This window comes from Pseudomyrmex gracilis, unplaced genomic scaffold (assembly GCF_002006095.1).
Source record: "Pseudomyrmex gracilis isolate BER0280 unplaced genomic scaffold, ASM200609v1 scaffold_228, whole genome shotgun sequence".
Classification (NCBI taxonomy): Eukaryota; Metazoa; Arthropoda; class Insecta; order Hymenoptera; family Formicidae; genus Pseudomyrmex; species Pseudomyrmex gracilis.
This window is the reverse complement of record NW_018020812.1, coordinates 49,452-67,003: the sequence shown is the minus strand read 5'-3', so window position 1 is coordinate 67,003 and position 17,552 is coordinate 49,452. Positions and strand designations below refer to the sequence as shown.

General features: G+C 39.3%; 1 protein-coding gene across 3 annotated transcripts in view; it reads left to right on the top strand.

Moving 5' to 3' along the window:
* Window positions 1-17,552, top strand: part of LOC109858841 (protein roadkill) — a 73,045-nt gene that overhangs the window by 24,115 nt on the left and 31,378 nt on the right. For all 3 annotated transcript variants that reach the window (XM_020436493.1, XM_020436495.1, XM_020436494.1), the window contains exon 3: window positions 8,849-8,910. The gene's annotated coding sequence lies outside the window, so the exon portion shown is untranslated. The remainder of the gene's footprint in view (window positions 1-8,848; window positions 8,911-17,552) is intronic.

Here is a 17,552-nt window from a genome sequence, read left to right as displayed (position 1 = left end):
TCATTTGTGCGCTCCACGTATATCGCCAAGGCGAGTTCGCGAGATCTCTCGAAGAGACCTCGTCGTGCAACCTACCTACCTACATAAACACGATGCTCCGCTTTGCTTTCCGTTCTCCTTACGAACACCGTATCGCACCTTCTCGGCGAAGTGAGGAGGACGAGAGGAGGAAGAGAGACGCAGACTCGCGCGTAAAAAGCTTCGCGCTACTCATAACGCAACCCAATTTCATTTCACGACGCGCGTATCGTGTAGCCGTAGGTCAAGGTTGTGATACGTCGGATCGAAAACGAGCACCACTTAAACGCTAATTTGTTTAATGTTATTTTTCTCGCTCTACAACAAAGCACTTACACAAAAGCATAATTGTGAATTAAAAGCAAAATTTATATTTTTCGTGGAACGAGTAAAACACTTTTCTCAGACTTGTTTAGACTGTTTAGACTTACAGTTAATATGCACATGTGAAATTCCGCGGAGATATATAAGTATTATTTATTCATTTTTCATTAATTATCTGTTCTTTGAATAGTGTTCTGTACTTTGAATAAAAAAGTTTTGATGGATTTCTTGATAGAAAAATGATAATCCCCATTGTTTTCTTATTATCTTTCGCTCTTGCTGAACGAATAAATCGTTTTTAATGAAATTGCTTGATCTCTTTTTTTTTTATCTGGAAATCCTCATCAAACTTTTGCACTCACCCAATATATACACGCTCATTATCTTTATTCATCTTTTGTCGTAAAATCTTTCATTACCATGATTACAATTTAATTAATTAATTATAATTTAACTAATTGATTATAATTGTATTAATTAATTCATTATTGATTGTTATTCGTTCCTTTTCTAATTACCTTATGTTACTTTTAATTGCATACTTTATTATCTTCTGTTACAATTACATTATCATATGATCCACATACTTGCACGTTAACGGCAAACAATTCCGGCATTGTGCGTGCGTCGCCTCGAAAATCAAACGCAGCATACTACGTGTACGCGGGAGTACACGCTCCAGAAGATCTCGCGTTACTTTCGCGTGTTATGCGGGTCTCGAGTGGATGCTCCTAAGAGGGAAGTCTAAGTGTTCATACACGTATATATGTTCGCGCGAATCACGTTGTGTCGCGCATCGGCGTAAACAAATGATTATACACCGCGCTTTATCTTTCGCAATATTCTCTCCGCATCATCGCTGAGCGATCTCGTGATTTATGATCCGATTTCCGTATAAATGTTAATGCGTCAAATATGCGCGCGACACGCATTCACGATGTGTAATGGAACGTCATCATTAATCGTTAAACGGCAATGTTGACCAGCGCGTGTCCGATAATGATCTTGATTAATGCGATTTTCGTCCCCTCTTCTCTCTCGTGCCTCCGGATTTTCTCGCCGCCGTATTAATGAACACGGCGATTATCGACAGTGTCCCGTTTCTTTCTTTCTTTTTTTTTTTTTTTTTCTCGCCCACCGCTTCCTCTTTCTTCTCTCTTTCTCTCTCGCCGTTTCTCCCCTCGCGAGAAGAAAATGCAACCAACCACGCGGAAACCGCACGCGCCGCTCATTCACGCTGCGCGTGTGTGTTTGATCCGACCGGTCGCGCATGTGTGGGCGCGATTTCAATGCATAGAGCGCGCGCACAATGCAACTCGTAACGAAGTCGGTTTCGCCGCTTCGTTTTGTCCCCGAAACGACTTTCATGCTCGCGCAAAAAGACCTTACCGGAATGAACAGTCGTTTATACATCGCTGATCATTCCAGTTCTTAAACTATGCCGCCGTTACGCGCTTTAGTTTTCTCGCGTATTTCTCCACTCTCCATTAGTCAATGTGACACGCAACAGCGCGAGCAATTTGCTCTACACACGTGTAGGTAATATCGCTAAAAGTTTTTTGGAAGGTTTTCTATCTTTCTCTCTCGCGTATAAATCTCTCGTCTGGTATTGCAAATAATTTTTTATCCGACGAACTTTGCATCACGTTGGTAATATCTTTTTTTTATTTTGTTTCTCAAGAGCCGCGTACGAGGCGCGCTCTCTCTTTCTCTCATATTTCACGCCATATAAATGGCTATATATTCTGAAGAATCTGGCGTGGCAAAGTTCAGTTCTCGTATGCGCTATTTACATTGCACAACAATATTCATTTTTGTTCCTCGTTGCGTCAAACGCGAATTTAAAACACACGTGGTTTATATTTATCCGCAATTCTTTTGTGCGCAAATCAAATTGCACTTGAGCGCGATACAGATTTGCATTATTCATATCTGATATATTTAATATTCCCTGACTTGAGCGACAGCCTCGAAAGAATACACGCGCTTTCGCAACACTTTTGCGCACTTTCTTTATTATTTTTCTTTATTGTCCCTCATTGTCGCGCAACGATATATGTATATATCTATATCGATTGTGCGCACGCGACTGCATCGCGTTTCGTCTACGATCTACCGAGCGCGCGAATCGCGCTCGCGTTGGGCGCGCTTGGTCCTCGAGCGGCGGATAATATTGCGGCACGGGGAGTGAAAGCGACACGGTGAACCCGCTTACGAGGTTACCCATGTACTTTTACTCCGAACCCAAGCCGTATTATAGTGGCTACTTACCCGGCAGTCCCTGGCATAGTTATCACCAGAAATATCACGGTGGAAAGCATGCGCGAGCAAAGCCGCTCGCCGTTCGCGATATCCACTCGCTCGAAGGAAAGAGAGGAGAGACAGAGAGAACCTTTCCTCTCCGCAATGCGCGAAATTTCTAAATCATGTATTTTTTTCTTCTCTAGTGCGTGAAATCGTAGAATTTCCGAGTAACACTCAACAATGTTGGAACACGCATTTTTCACGACGTAAAACTCCGTCGGTGTAAAAAGGACGAGAAGCAACATTTCGAAGATACCTGACATGCTTCGGTTGAGATATCTCGGATTTGTAAAGATAAAAAGATACATTAGTTTTGCGGCTGTGTATAGTCGAAAGAAAAAATTTCTTCAGAATACTTTTATAGCTGTAACAATATTGGTCAACACATTCGTCAAACTGTGATCCACGTTTTTTTGTACTCGAACTGGTCACCGGTTTCAATAAGAAAAAATTTTCTGACAATATTGTCTGTGTTTTATTTTCGAGTGACTTAGAAAGTGACTTAGAAAGTCCAGACTGCCTAATAAAAAGAATTATTTTATTTTAGCGGTCGAATTGATATTATTCAAAATAATGAAAAAAAAAAAAAAAAAAAAAACCAATTTGAAACGAGCTGAGAGTTAAGTTAATGTTGAGAGACACGACGATTATCGCAAAAACGGATTGCTAACGGCGATATTAATACAGTTGATGTTATTCTGGAAGGATGTGAGAACACGGCAAGTTCTTAAATTTTCAACTTGCGTTCTTGCATGTCTTGCCCCGGCCTCGGAATCGATTTTCATTATCGTGCCACCGAGGCCTGGGAAGAGGAGAAGCTTTCTCTTCTCTGGACAAAGCGGACGCCATATGCCGCCCCTGGACAATGAAATGGGTAGAAACGGGAATCGTCGGAGGGCGCGAGTAGTAGTAGGGCCCCTTCGGTCTACCGACCCCTTCGAGAGAAACGCGTCTCGATTCATTCGGTTGCTCCGCGATAGAGAAGCTCTTCTTCGAGCCCTCTGGATTTTCGCCCTCACTGCCCTTCTCCGTCGACAAGGGTGATGGAACGATCCCTGCCCCGAGAGAATTTTCGTATGCATGAAATCTCCTAAAATCCCTAAAAGGCTAATCTTGTTCTTTCATATATCGATTTAAAACCCCAAATTTTCGAAACAAAACACGTCGGGAACAAAAACGTGTCTAAAACGAAATGTCACACAATGAAAATATATTGAATCGTCAATTTTGTCCAGACCAAACACACGTAGTAGATATGTGTGTAAACTATAGACCATACTATATCTTTTAATAAATGTATAGAACAAAATAAAACATACCTATTAAAATATCTTTATCTTCAGCGCAAAGATAGACCGAACGTCGATTGTTACGCAGTTTCTTAGACACAGCCTCTCTTTGTGCACGATAAACGTTATTGAAAAAAGATACTCTTTTGATTCCCATTTTCCAAGTGCATTAGAAGAGGGTTAATCGCTTCGGAGACCGCGAACGGGTGCAAAGTGCAATCGGCGAGAATTAATGCGCGTTCGTCGTCGATATATCGCGCGCGCCGCACTCTCTCGCAGAAGTTTCCGAGGTAATCGCCTTCGCGCTCGCTCCACTTTCGTGGAAAACCCGTGAAACGAGTTATCGCGGCTTGGTGTGTTCGGGAGTTTCGTCGTCGATTTCGGAGCCGCTCTCGCGCAGCTGCCGTTCTCCTCTCAACCACCACCGCTACCATCCCCCTTCTGCTGCTACCTCGCGACCCGAAACAGATCCATACAGTTGGGCGCTTCGTGGCAAGGACGAGGGTGAGTGAGCGAGCAAACCTTTCTCTCGTCCTTATTCTATCCCGCTTCCATTCCGCCATCACTCGCTGTACTATATACCACCTACCGAGATAAATGAGGGATCCTAAGTGCACCCCTAAGCGGGTGGAATAGGACGAATCTTGAGCTCTCGCCGCTTTTATTAAGGATGGAATTTTCCCAAGATTGAGAAGAAAATTATAAATGACATAATCGACGTAGCTCGTTAATTTCTAAAATACTCATTTGGAATAACAATTGACATAAAGAAAAAAGATTATTTTTTAATAGTATTAATAATTTTAATAATAATTAACTCTAATCTTATAAACGTTTTTTTTTTTAATATTTATCCTCTAAATTCATTAAATAATTAAATAAGATATCTCATTTTCACAAATCTCTCGGACATCGATGTCAGAGATTTAGAGGATTAGGTTTAAAAATACTCCAGTCGGACAACCATTTGAAACACTCTCGAAAAAAGGAAATTCTCTTTCGAAACTTGAAAAATTGTTTGTAACACGTTCAAAAGTCAGGTACTCGACGTGCTAACTTTACACAGTGTGAAAATCTGACAGGTTCTAGCGAGAGATCTTTGATCCTCGTAACGCGAAACAGATGTCTTTTATCTTTAAGCATTAATAAGAGAGATTCTCGTATTACCAAGAGACTTCTTTTATCTTGGCGCCACGCGGGATTATTAGCTCGCGGACGACAGATCGGGCAGTTTAATGCTGATTTAATCGATGTCAGCGCGAAACTCCTGTAATCGAGAGGCGATTTATAGCAAACCAGTTTGACTACTCCGCGCTACACGCGTCCTTACGCACTCGCTTCTCTCTTAACCACCCGGTGTTCGATGTTAACGATGCGCATTTTCGGTATAAACAACGATAAGATCGATGTAACGCCGAAGTTCGTATAAAAGTTCGTGGTCTTGAATATAAAGTATATATTTTGTGCGTGAAATTGAAAAAGAGAGAAAGAGAGAAACGCGTCTAATAAATAAATCTGAAATAAATTATAATAAATACAATAAATTATATATACAGAAAAATTAATTAGAAGAAATATCTAATAATGTATAAACATGTATCGATATTTTATTCTTTCTTTATAACTTATATTATATTATGTTACATTTATGTCTTGCTTACTTGTATTATTTCTTATATCGCGCAACCCTAAATTGTTCCAATCGATATCTATCTAATCGGACTATTGATGACACCTGGTCGACCTAGTGGAACAGTTAGACGAGTGGGAGCGAGTATTAAGCATCGAGAGAGAGAGAGAGAGAAGATCGAGGTTAACGATAAGTTCTCTCTTCCGATGCGCGCACGATGAACCTTTTATACCTACAACGCGGGAAGAAGATCGACATGACGTTGGAGAGCGGATTATCGATTCGGATGACATCTGGAGAGAATGTATTTGGAGTGGTATGACCCGCGTGATTTACGAGTTGTCGGGAACCAGATTTTTACTCGAGAATCGGAGAAAAAGAAAAGGAAAACGTGGGCGGAATATATATATATTATTTCAAGAAATGGAAACTTTGCTCTACAAAAGAGAAACGAACAAAAGAGAAAACGAATTTATTTTATCGAAAAAAAAAAATAAAATAAATTCTTTAAACATCAATTATCCTGATTATTAAAGTTTCACTCGATCGCAACAATATTCTCACACTAAATTAAAAAATAAAACCGTAATTATTATTATTGCAGCAATGTAATTCGACTATGTATGTAAATTATATACTCTGAGAACTTTATCTGTGATCACCGACGATGTTAAAAAAATCCGGACTCTAATAATCGCCACGCCGCACGTTATTCGCTCGGCGTTCTTTCTTTCTTCGTAATTTCTCGAGAGTTTCCATTCGGCGGAATGATATACCGCGGCATTAACGGACATTACTCACAGTTCTCTCTTAATTACATTAGGGCGCTACGCGTTCTCCCCAGGGCCGAGCAAAGGCTGCTGGCGCGAATTGTTTCCACAAAATTGCGACATGACACCGTTTCGCCGTTGCTAATTCACCGAGGAGTTATGTTAGCCGCCGCGCTTTAACTCCTCCCCGACTCCCTTCTCCCCTCCTCCCTCCTCCTCCCGACGCGCGTTCGCGGCACCGACCCACTTTTCCCGTTATCGTAGCGCAACTATCGTTCGCTTGCCGATAAAAATCGGACCGTCAAAGGGTCGTCGAGAAACATCACAACGGCTTCTATGTCATCGCCCTTATGTCTCACAAGAGACTGCGTGTATTGTGTGTTGCTCTTGAGCAAAGTTTAGATTACCGCACAAATGCAGAGTCCCCCCAATGATTTTGTCTTCGCGCGACTGCCCGACTTTTGGCGGTGTTAGTATAGATCAGGCACCTATGTACATTCAATAATCTCAGGTGACGCAACACGCCGTTTGATTTGAATGTTAACCGATAACGCAAAACATACGCTACATGTGTACTTTTTAATGCTTGACTTATAAAATACTCGATATTTGAATATGTCTCTTACAGTCTTACATATATATATATAGAGCATATTAAGTATTTGACGCTATAATACATAAAAAAAAAATAAACAAAAAATCCTATGAAGAAGTTTAGCTTTTAAATCGAATTCTCTAAAATTTTTCTCCCTGCTAGTAGAAAGGCTTTGGGAAGAAAATTTTGGATACATTTGATGTAACGACCAATAAACGGTAGAAAATTTATTCGTATTAACGGACCGAGTATTAACGCTCGCAGCGGGGGGTTGGCAAACGAAAAATGGCGCGGGGACTGGTTTTGCCACCGGTCGTTCAATCCGTTTACTCTCGTCGAGGAATACAACGAAGGAGGATTTTCTGGTCGTGTGTGTGTATATAATGGAGGCTCGAAAAACGAGGCGAAGCGAGGTGAAGAGAGCTGACCTACTGTGGCAAGTGGCTCAGGGCCGTCGCTGTCCAAATCGTCTCCCCGATTGCCCCCCTCCGGACATTCTCTCTCTTCATCCGGTACCAAGCGGCAGTATTCAGGTCTGTTTCTCTCTCCCTCCCTTTTTCTCTCTCTCTCTCTCTCTCTCGATGCCCTCGTGGCCACTTTGTCCTCCTGCTTCTCTTCCTTTGTTCGACCTCCTACTTCTTCTCTCCCTTTACCCTTTTCTATTGAGATCCAGGGTGCTCTCTCGGCTAGCGTTCCACGATAAAGCAAATGGACCGTAACACCCGAAGTCCGGGCGATAATGCCTCGGAGTCTATCGTGACGCGCCGATAATAGCGTGCCGATTTTAGAGCGATTAAAGGCAAGTGAGCGCGAGGGTGAAAGCTCCGATAATTGCGAATGATATAGACCCGAGCCGCGGGAAGAGATTGAGTTAATATACGGCAATTCTCCGTTCCGAGAGTGCTTTCTATCCGATTCCGCAGCGGCCGACCGAATAGCGCAAGTGCTCGAGATATATAGTAAATGGAAACGCGTTGCAAACATATTCTGTTTATTACCATTTGCTTTCTGTTTATAATCGCTTCTAGAAAAAAAATCTTCTAAAAATGTTCTACGTATTCTAGTTTATTTTCCTGAATTGTAATTTGATGCATTTCACGTTTGAGTTGTGATTATGCAAGAATGTTTAAAAAAATAATAATAATATTAATAATTGCACATCTTGAATTGAATTGGAGTTGCGACGCACGAAAGGCGACTGCACAATAACGGATAACGTTTGGCGTACAGCTAACACAATATATATGGCATGTATCGTTTGTTGTTGGTCTCGATATTCTCGACGGAGATTCGTGACCGGCTCTCCTGCGCCTTTTTGCGCGCTACGTGAACGCCCACCCGATGAGGAAAGTGAATCAGCGACGGCCGTCGAGTGAAAATCATCTAGTGAAAATGTGAAGGCTGGATAGAGTGGCGGTTTGAAAGTTCTACCGTAGCTTCCAGCTATAAGTCGATTTTCACTCTACCGCCGTCGTTGTAAGTATCCTCCTGTGAAACACTCGGCAAAAGGTCGTTTGTTGCAGAATTATTACAGAATCCTGGATGTCACGTTTGTGCGAGCAACTAACGCACTGGCAAATGCATAATAGACCGTATAATAAACAAAAATATATAATAAACTACTCCGATAACACAGACATATTTTTGACGGTATTTGATCGAAGTCTGAGATTATGTTCGTTCAACGCGATTCAAGTTAATGTTTTTTTAAGTGTATTTTAAGATCGCAAATAAAAAATACATTTTTTAATTGTTACGCACAATATCGTTTTAGTAATATGTTTTTAATTTGTTTAAAATCTATAATTTATAGATATAATAATTATGATGTTTATTTAATATATTCGATGATTTTTTATATTAGATGACTCGTTGTAAATAGAGTTGCTCAAGTGTCTTTGTTGGTTCTTGATTTCAGATATGCCTTGCTTGCGCAGACCTTGAATGATATCGTCGGGACGATGCAAACTATGCTGATATGTAAGTACATAGATTACACGCATGTATGCGGATCTTTTAACGAATGCAGATTGACTTACCTTACGTGTGCGATGACTTCCACACGTTTTCAACGTTTCTTCTTTCTTGTTGTCTCATCGGGCATCTCTTAATATTCAACAGAGTATCTCGATCGTATCTCTTTTATCACCATCTGCATTGTAAGAAGTACAAAAATATCTTTTCACAAGGAAATAATAATGTAGTTTATCTTTCTATTAATTTTATACTTATCTTTCTATTGATTAAGAATCTAAATTTGTTTTTTATCAAATTACTCTTTGTAACTGTATACGTTTATATATTTGAAAAAGAAAACGAAAAAAGATCAGGTACGTTAACTTTCTTTTAAATTTGAAAGGAGTGGAAAAATCTGAATTGTTAAAAAAAAAACCATATATCAGGTACTGAAAAGAGAACCCAAGCCACATGCTGATCAGTTCTATTGATCATCCGCTCTATTGATTTTGCTCGAAATAAACTTAAAAATTGCTCAAGAAATTACGAGATTTCAGATTTCGAAAAAAAATTCTGAAGTAAATTTTCTGATAAATAACTTGAGCTTCTAATAAACAGATATCTTCGGTTTAAATCCGTGTTCAAACAGTTAAGTAACAAACAGCGCTACAATAGAGGAATGTTTGAGTAACGAAAACAAACATCCTCTCTCGTTTTTTTTAATTTACATTTAAGTCTCGCTTTGAGCGAAACGTCGTCGGTTGTTCGTCTCTTCCGCATAGTTTTGTCGTAATCCGCGTGCAATCCTCGTCACGTTATTTCTCTATTTATCGGGACGTTCATTCCTGCGCGATGAGTGGATTTATAAGCGCGTTAAAGCGCGACAGAAACAAATTCAACTACATACAAAGACGAAGAGGAAGAGATGAAACAAGTTACGATTAGTACCGTTGCATTGCGAGATATTTCACAGCTATTGTGAACACGCTTGAAAGTGACATCACTCGTCCTCGCGGTTACATAAAGATATCGCATCGATGATGATCCTTACGTGACTTCTCGCGTGTGTTTAACGCAAGGCACGCATTTAATGCTTCTGTGACTCGCGTTAGCGCCGACATTTAAGGATTAATAGCGGTACGAGCGGTCGTTACTGATGAGTGTATTAAAGAAAAGTATATATATATACTGGGGTGTGTCGGAAGCGTCGACCGGGATACCGTCGAGGTCGCAATTTTCCAATTAGGTGATTGCACATGATTATGTTTTATAATTTAAGTCGCCTTCTATATAATTCTATATAATTTATGTGCTTCATAATTTTCTTTTTAAATGGACTTTAAAAGTGAATGTTGTTCTAGAAAAAAAAATTTATAATTTTATTCTATTACCGCGACATACAGCTGAGATGGAAATATTAGAAAAAGTCACGTAATTCAGAAACGAAATTAAACGCGGCAACATCTTTATACTCGAGGAATTGTGATTATAATATGGTCATACATTTAAGGTCAATCGCATATGCCCATGCAATGCAGTACTTAATCACCAATAACTTTTTTTTGTCTGAAACATTTTTTAAAATAATCACTTCTCTCGTTTTTAAATGGGGTGTACGAGTGGTCTGAAACACCCCACATTCGTTTATTTTATATATGTTATATACATACAATCTCAGAGAGCGAATACGTTGTCTGTGTGTACTACTACAAACATATATAAACCGAAATCTATCGAAGATTACCGAAGCGGACAGGTACGTACAGGTTTTATCTCCTTCGTTCTCATAGGCAGTTTAGACTCAGTCTATGCATTCTTACGTACGTGCGTGTAAAAAGTAGTCGTAGAAGCCATAGTCGTCGTGAGACAATAATTAAAACAAACTATTTTTGACAATAGTCTGACGTCAAACGTGGCAAGACTGAAGGATATTTTGTGTGCGCGTGTACATTTTTATTGTATTGTGGAGCTGGATTCTCGTAATCTCTATTTGTTTTACTAATCGAACCATGTGGCCCGAAAGTACAAATGAGGAGTTGTTTTCTTACAACGAACTGGGAATGTTCAGAGCTGATAGGTAAGCAAAATTTTGATAAAAAACAATTACAGATAACGAACTTATTAATATTATTGGAATTGTATTGTAGTATCTATTTTTTCTTACAAGATTTAATAGTTATTTGTTGGATAGGTAAGGTAAGAGATTAGGTTTGGTTAGGTTTCTATTCTATAGATAATAACCTATCAAATAAGCTGAGATAAATCGGAAGGTGGAACAACCGGCTCTGAGGAAACTAAATATGCCTACATATTTGCTTGAAAAAATATAAACTTAGAATTTCAAGAAATGTGAAATATTTAGTTTTTATCTGTAAAACTCCCGGAATTTACTGGACAGTTTCTAAGTTTATTTCGAGCGCGGATGATCGATAGAGCTGGTCATCACATGGCGTATGCGAGAATCGCGCGTCGTTCTACATCGCTTTTAGATTGTAGAATGACCTTAACCCCGGTATCGATAATCAATAAGATCGATTGTGGGCTCTGCCGTTGCACGAGGGTATCCGCGGACTATCCCCGCAGAGCCGTCGAAGGCCACGGTCGACTAATCTGAACCTTTAGAAAATTCCTGTGAAATATGCATAAAATCATCTCCGGTCTCATTTTTGCGGGATTGGTTTTTTTAAATAGTCGAATTTTGCTACTTCGAAAGTTATTTTTAATTTGAGACATGAAAATATATCGCTTTTCTATACACGGTTATGTTCATTGATATATTTATCATGAACTACACTCTCGTCTAAGCGTAGTTATTTTTAATTAATTAAAGATGATACATATGTGTGTAATAGATGATACTTAAATATGTGAAGTCATAAAAGCATATATACATCTACTTTGAAAAATAATCTTTTTCTGGAAAAATCTACCGTTGCTAACGAAACATACATCATCATGGTGTAAAGAAACAGGATGTAACATCTGTGCATGCGCAGTAGTGAACTCTCCGAACCAATCAGATTTGAGTTCAAATATTTTGTAATATGGCGTTTGAAATAAGGTATCTATGTGAAGCATAGACGTACTATAATACATAGACTGCGCGTTTGGCTGAAAAGATGTCTTTATAGTTGACAAAGACAACATACTTTGAACAGTAACTCTCTCTCTGTCTATCAATGTCTGTGGTGGGATCAGGGCCTACTATTTCATATTGCCTAACCTGCCATCATCTCTTAATCTCTCTTTCATTTCTCTTCACCCTTACTATTTTTTTATCCACACTTTTTCAATTCTATTCTATCAATCAGCGAAGACTTCTTTTTCCCCCACTACTTTGCTAGACAAAGATGAGGCTATTGATCAACATCAGCTGTCTCTCTCAACGTTGAAGACATTTTTTCAACATGGCAAAAGATAGGGAACGCGCAGTATATACGTCTATGATGTGAAGTCAAAATGTAGCAAATCAATAGCTTTGTAAACTTTGAAACTTCACATTTCTAAAACAGCTTATGCAAAAGACAATTTTTGAGAAATGTTTTGAAACCGTTTCGATGAAAGAGTGACTGTAAAAATAGCTCATTTCTGGTCTCACGATTTTGAAACTGAATTGTGTGATATCTTATGATGAGACATTAGTCACGAAAAATTAAAAAAAAAAAAAAGTTGAATCTATTATAAAATGTCAGCTCATACTTACATTTTGAAGCACGAATTTTTATGTCTATCTGATAATTTAAAATTTCATACCCAAGAGTTTTGCTCGCTACTGACAATGAAATTAACATCAGATTTTGCAACTGTTGAGTTTTCTGAACGTAATCCAATGTTACACCTTGTTTCTTTATACCTTGATATACATCTAACTATTTCTGTCTCTCTTTCTTTCTCTTTTTCTCTCTCTCTTTTGTCCTCGAAATCTAAAATAACACAGTTTGTTTGAAACAATAACTATCATTGTAATTTATGATCTTGTAACCAAAACTATACAGGATTTGAAATAGCTCCGAAATAACCGCTTGTTAGAGAGCTCGATTTAGGTTTATCAGAGGAACAATGAACATGCCCTTGAGAAATTTCAGCTATTGAAAAGGCCTACACTGTGCGCCTATTGTGTTTTTGAATATCACTTTCGTAACCACACACAAATCGCGTTTTTAAACCATTTATTGACATTATCAGGTAGTCTGAAATATTTCGCCACAAGCGCAAATAAGATGCAACTTAACTATTTTATATTGCAACGCTAACTTCGCGGCAATGATTATTTGAACATCTTATTATCGTGATCGTTTGCTATCTTCGAGCGAGATATTTTAACGAACACGATAACGGCTTTGTAACTTTTTGCACAGAAATCAGCTTATATCGATCCGATAAACGCGTCCGATCCGCGGCGAATGACGAAAATCATCGCAATTAAATTATATAACGCCGACCTTCAGTTCTGCGTACGTCAAGTACCAGTTCGATGCGATCTCAGGGTTCGGTCGTGGCGAACCTCGCTATATTGTCGCAACAGCCTCGCCTTCGTTTGCGTTTTACAGTCGAGCGAATCCGAACTCACGCGCAGAAGTAATTAAGTTAACGAGCCGACCCGGGGAGCACCGTTAATTAATTTGTCATATCGGGCTTCTTCGCGGCGAATTCCGAGTAAAAAATTATGAAGCGCGCTTCCGTTCATCTCGCGACCGAGCGTAAATAATAAGCACGCGTAAATCGATTTATAACCACATTGGTTTTTCTTTGCGCGCGACACGGGGACCGCCCACGGAGGCGTGCACCTTGCAGCATCGTCACTTTTATATTCCTCGGTTGTGCTCAAACAAATAAATAAATAAAACAAGAAGAAATTATACAAGAAAATAAAAATCGATTCGACGTAATCGATCCTCGCGAATAGAATAAATGTCGTCGCGAACTTCGACAATTCTTCTTATCGATTAAACAGTAATGTATTATACAGCTTTTATTTCTAAACCGTCGAGAAACTTTTGTCTTTGCGGTTCCGTAAATATAACCCGAGTCGAGGTGAAAAAAAAAAAAAAAAAGAAAAAAAAAGAAAAAGAAAATGGTTACACATCGATCGGTGTCGCGCGCGCGATGGTCTTCTCTCTTAAAGCGGAGATCGCCTAACGCGCGCGCGACGCCTTGGCCCACAAGAGAGGAGCCGACCTCATTTTTATTACAATTCAAACCTCCTCCCACCTTATCCTCCCAGAAGAAATGTCAGCGATTGTCGAAAGGAATCGAGCACAGGGAGAAATCTCCTTCTCGATATGAATAATATCGTTGGTTTGTGAGGTGTGTTCCTCCGTCGTCGGAAAACTACTTCCTTCGCGCGACAAGTCTGTATTTTTCGCGATTAACTTGAAAAACATTGGATTCGAGACATCAAGGCCTGACACGATTCGAGATTGTAAGCAAAACGTAATATTTTCAAATTGTTGCTTCTACAATCGCGTTTTTCATCGAGTCATCTTTTAGTATTTATTGTTCATGATTTTGTCCGAAAGAAAGGAAAATCGAGAGAAAGGGGAGGGGGAAACAGAAGGAGAGAAAAGAGAGCTCGTATAATAAAGAAAGTGGAAAACTACGTCTGTGCTTAGATCAGTAGTAGTTATATATTAAGGGAAAGTTGAGATCGCGCGCGTAGGAAGCACCGTGGTATTCTTTCGCGAAGGAAAAGTTTCCGAACGTTAACATATGTAGAATATTCAGCAAATGGTAAAATCGCACAGCACAAAAGCCATACTTCACAAATTTAATATCGGCGCAATGCCGAGCGAGTGAAAGATTTATGTGCGACGAACATTGTACCCTGTGTCTGCCATTGAAACCGACTTCGATCTCAGAGATACGCACCGTTTCTCGGAACGATATGAGCTAATCGAATCCGGCGATGTGTCGTGAGAACAGCTGCTGCGGCGGCGGTGTTGCGTTTCGCGCGATCAGCGTACGCGCGAGTTCGCGCGATATATTTGTCGGCGCGTGTAAAGCGTCCCTTACGACGGGTGTTCTAACGGTCTTCCGCCTTGACCGAGTTGAGCGAGGTCCGTGTCAGATCGCCGCGTCTTGACTTTGACTCCGTTTTATCGTAAAAGTCATTTCCACGATCAATTACCCGGCCGTGAAGCGCGCGGCGAGCGTCCGCGAGTCTCTCCCCCATTCGTTCTTTCTTTCTTCGCCGGCGCGGATTCACATTTAGCCGCACGTGTACGCGTCGCTATCGATCTTAGCTTTATTTACCGTGCACGAGCCGACTAATGCGCTTTTCGTCCCTCGGAGAAACTCTTTTTCCCAGTTCCTACCCTTCTTTTAACGACACCGCGCGTAATTTCTCCTCCCGGAACCACTTCAATTCCGGCGCGCGATTCTCCCCGAGGGACGAGAAGACTTTCCGTGTCTCTGTCATCGCGTTCCTTGAATCGCGCGATTTTAATCTTTTGCGAAATGGAAATTTCCTGAAACAAATTAATATATATATATATATATATACACGCGTCGGTATAATGTCAGTTATCTTTCGTCGTCTTTTCGAGACAATGATTCACATTAAATATTTTGAGTTTTCAGAAATAGAAAAGTTACAAGGTCTGCCGGGCTAATAAATTCTATTTTTATCTGATTGTGTGTCCGTACATTGCGTCCGCGTGGTTAACAATCGACTTCCGTCGTGTTTGACGTGAATTACGAGATTTCGGAAGATATAAATCACCGAGTTATAGCGCGACGCGCGCTATTATCGAATTTCAGACGTTTAATATAGCAAGACCTTCTTCTCATCTGCGGAACTTTCACAGACGCGGATTTTTAGGAAGCGAAGCTGGTAGCCCGACATCACCGAGGTCGCTCATGTGCGTGTCTCACGGTTGTTTCCTCTCAATAGACATCACGTGTTTTCGGTACAGATGTCTCCACGTCTTTGCGCGTGTTCGAGAACAATAAGCCACAACGAAAAAAAAAAAAAAAAAGAAAAAAAAAAGAAAAAACTTGGCGAGAATAACGCAAAAGCGGAGTCTACATAATAGTAGTTCGCGACGACGACGTTCGGCTTTGTCGAGTCTATTGGATCTCTCGTAACCGCTTCACTTGGCATTTAATCGGTGACCCTGACGAGCACAATCGCAGTCACACAATCGCATTTACAAACGTCATCTATTTACATATCCGACAAATCCGTGAAAAAAAATATTAATAATTTATTCTTCGTCCAGTGAGACTGGTTTGCGATAAAAGAATAAATTAAAATGCATATGCACATATAGAGACGATTTCTAACAATGTTTTGTGAGGCAAATAAGGTAAGTTGTCCGAATATTGAATACTTTTTGTTGATCGCCTGTTCTACTTACTCTTGCCGAATTTTTATAAAAACTTAAATACTATGTATTTTTAAGAAATCTCATGCTCTTTCAAATGGTGGAAGCAAACGTTTAAATTTGATAACAGTTTAAGAGATATCTATTGTTTTCTTCGAAGTCGTCATTTCTCGTATTAAGCTTATGGTGTACTTATGGAATATTACATGTGCCTAATATGGAATAGCATATTATGTCGAATTCACACTGTGGAAGAAGAAAACCAACGATGTAACGCAACTACTTTTATTTAATTAACATGTATTTATAATGATAAATCTACAAATAGAAAAGGTTAGCCTAACCTTTGGGGGTTAACCTAAGTTTTGCATTTATGACATTGAATCCAATCTCCATCGGAGATCTTACTTACTAAACTCCGTAATCCTCCGCAGACCATACACTCTTGCATCATCTTTGTCAAAATTTTCTTTTCGATGTTTGAATCTAATTGAAGCAGTATTCTACAAGTGTCTGCTCTATTTCCGGAGAAAACACATTGATTTTCTTCCCAGACGATTATTTACAATAGTCTCAGTTGAAAAATTTGAATTATTTTTCAATCGTTTCACTAAACGAAACAAAATTCTTTTGGGAACCGAATACTTTTGCGCTGCCTTTAAAAATCCTATTGTTTTGTCAATAACCGCTTGTATCGCCAAAGTGGAATATTTATTTTATTCCACTTTTTTCTTTTTAGACGGCATCTAAAAAACCGATAAAGACCTTTTATATACTCACGATAGATTTACACACACACACACACACACACACATGTATCGTAATATAGAATATTCCATATTAAGCTCCTCGCGGCATCTATATTAAGAAATTAAAATCATTGTTATTTAGATTTTTAAAGGTTATAGGTTATAGGTTAAGAAGATAGATATTCATAATTATGACGATTGTCGCGCAAACGTGTGATCGAATTTATGATCCTCAGTCTGTTGCAAACCACACAACGAACATGACTCAAACGGTTCTGCATAATGAAATTTAGTTTATGTAAGTTTAATACAATAACGTGAATCGCGACAGCACAAGCTTAATTATTGCCCGTTTGATTCGTTGAATATTCTTTTGGAATTAATACACTTACCTTTTTATATGTAATATCACTTTAAATATTACTTTACAAATTCTCAATTCACTGAATATTTTTTTATATTTGTTTGCAAACATATATGCTTGATTGAAAGCTTTCTATTCTCTCATTGTTAGAAGCATATCAAGGACACAATCAATTACAATTATTACCGCTAAGTGGCAGTGTCAAGATTCTCTAATATCGCGATATTT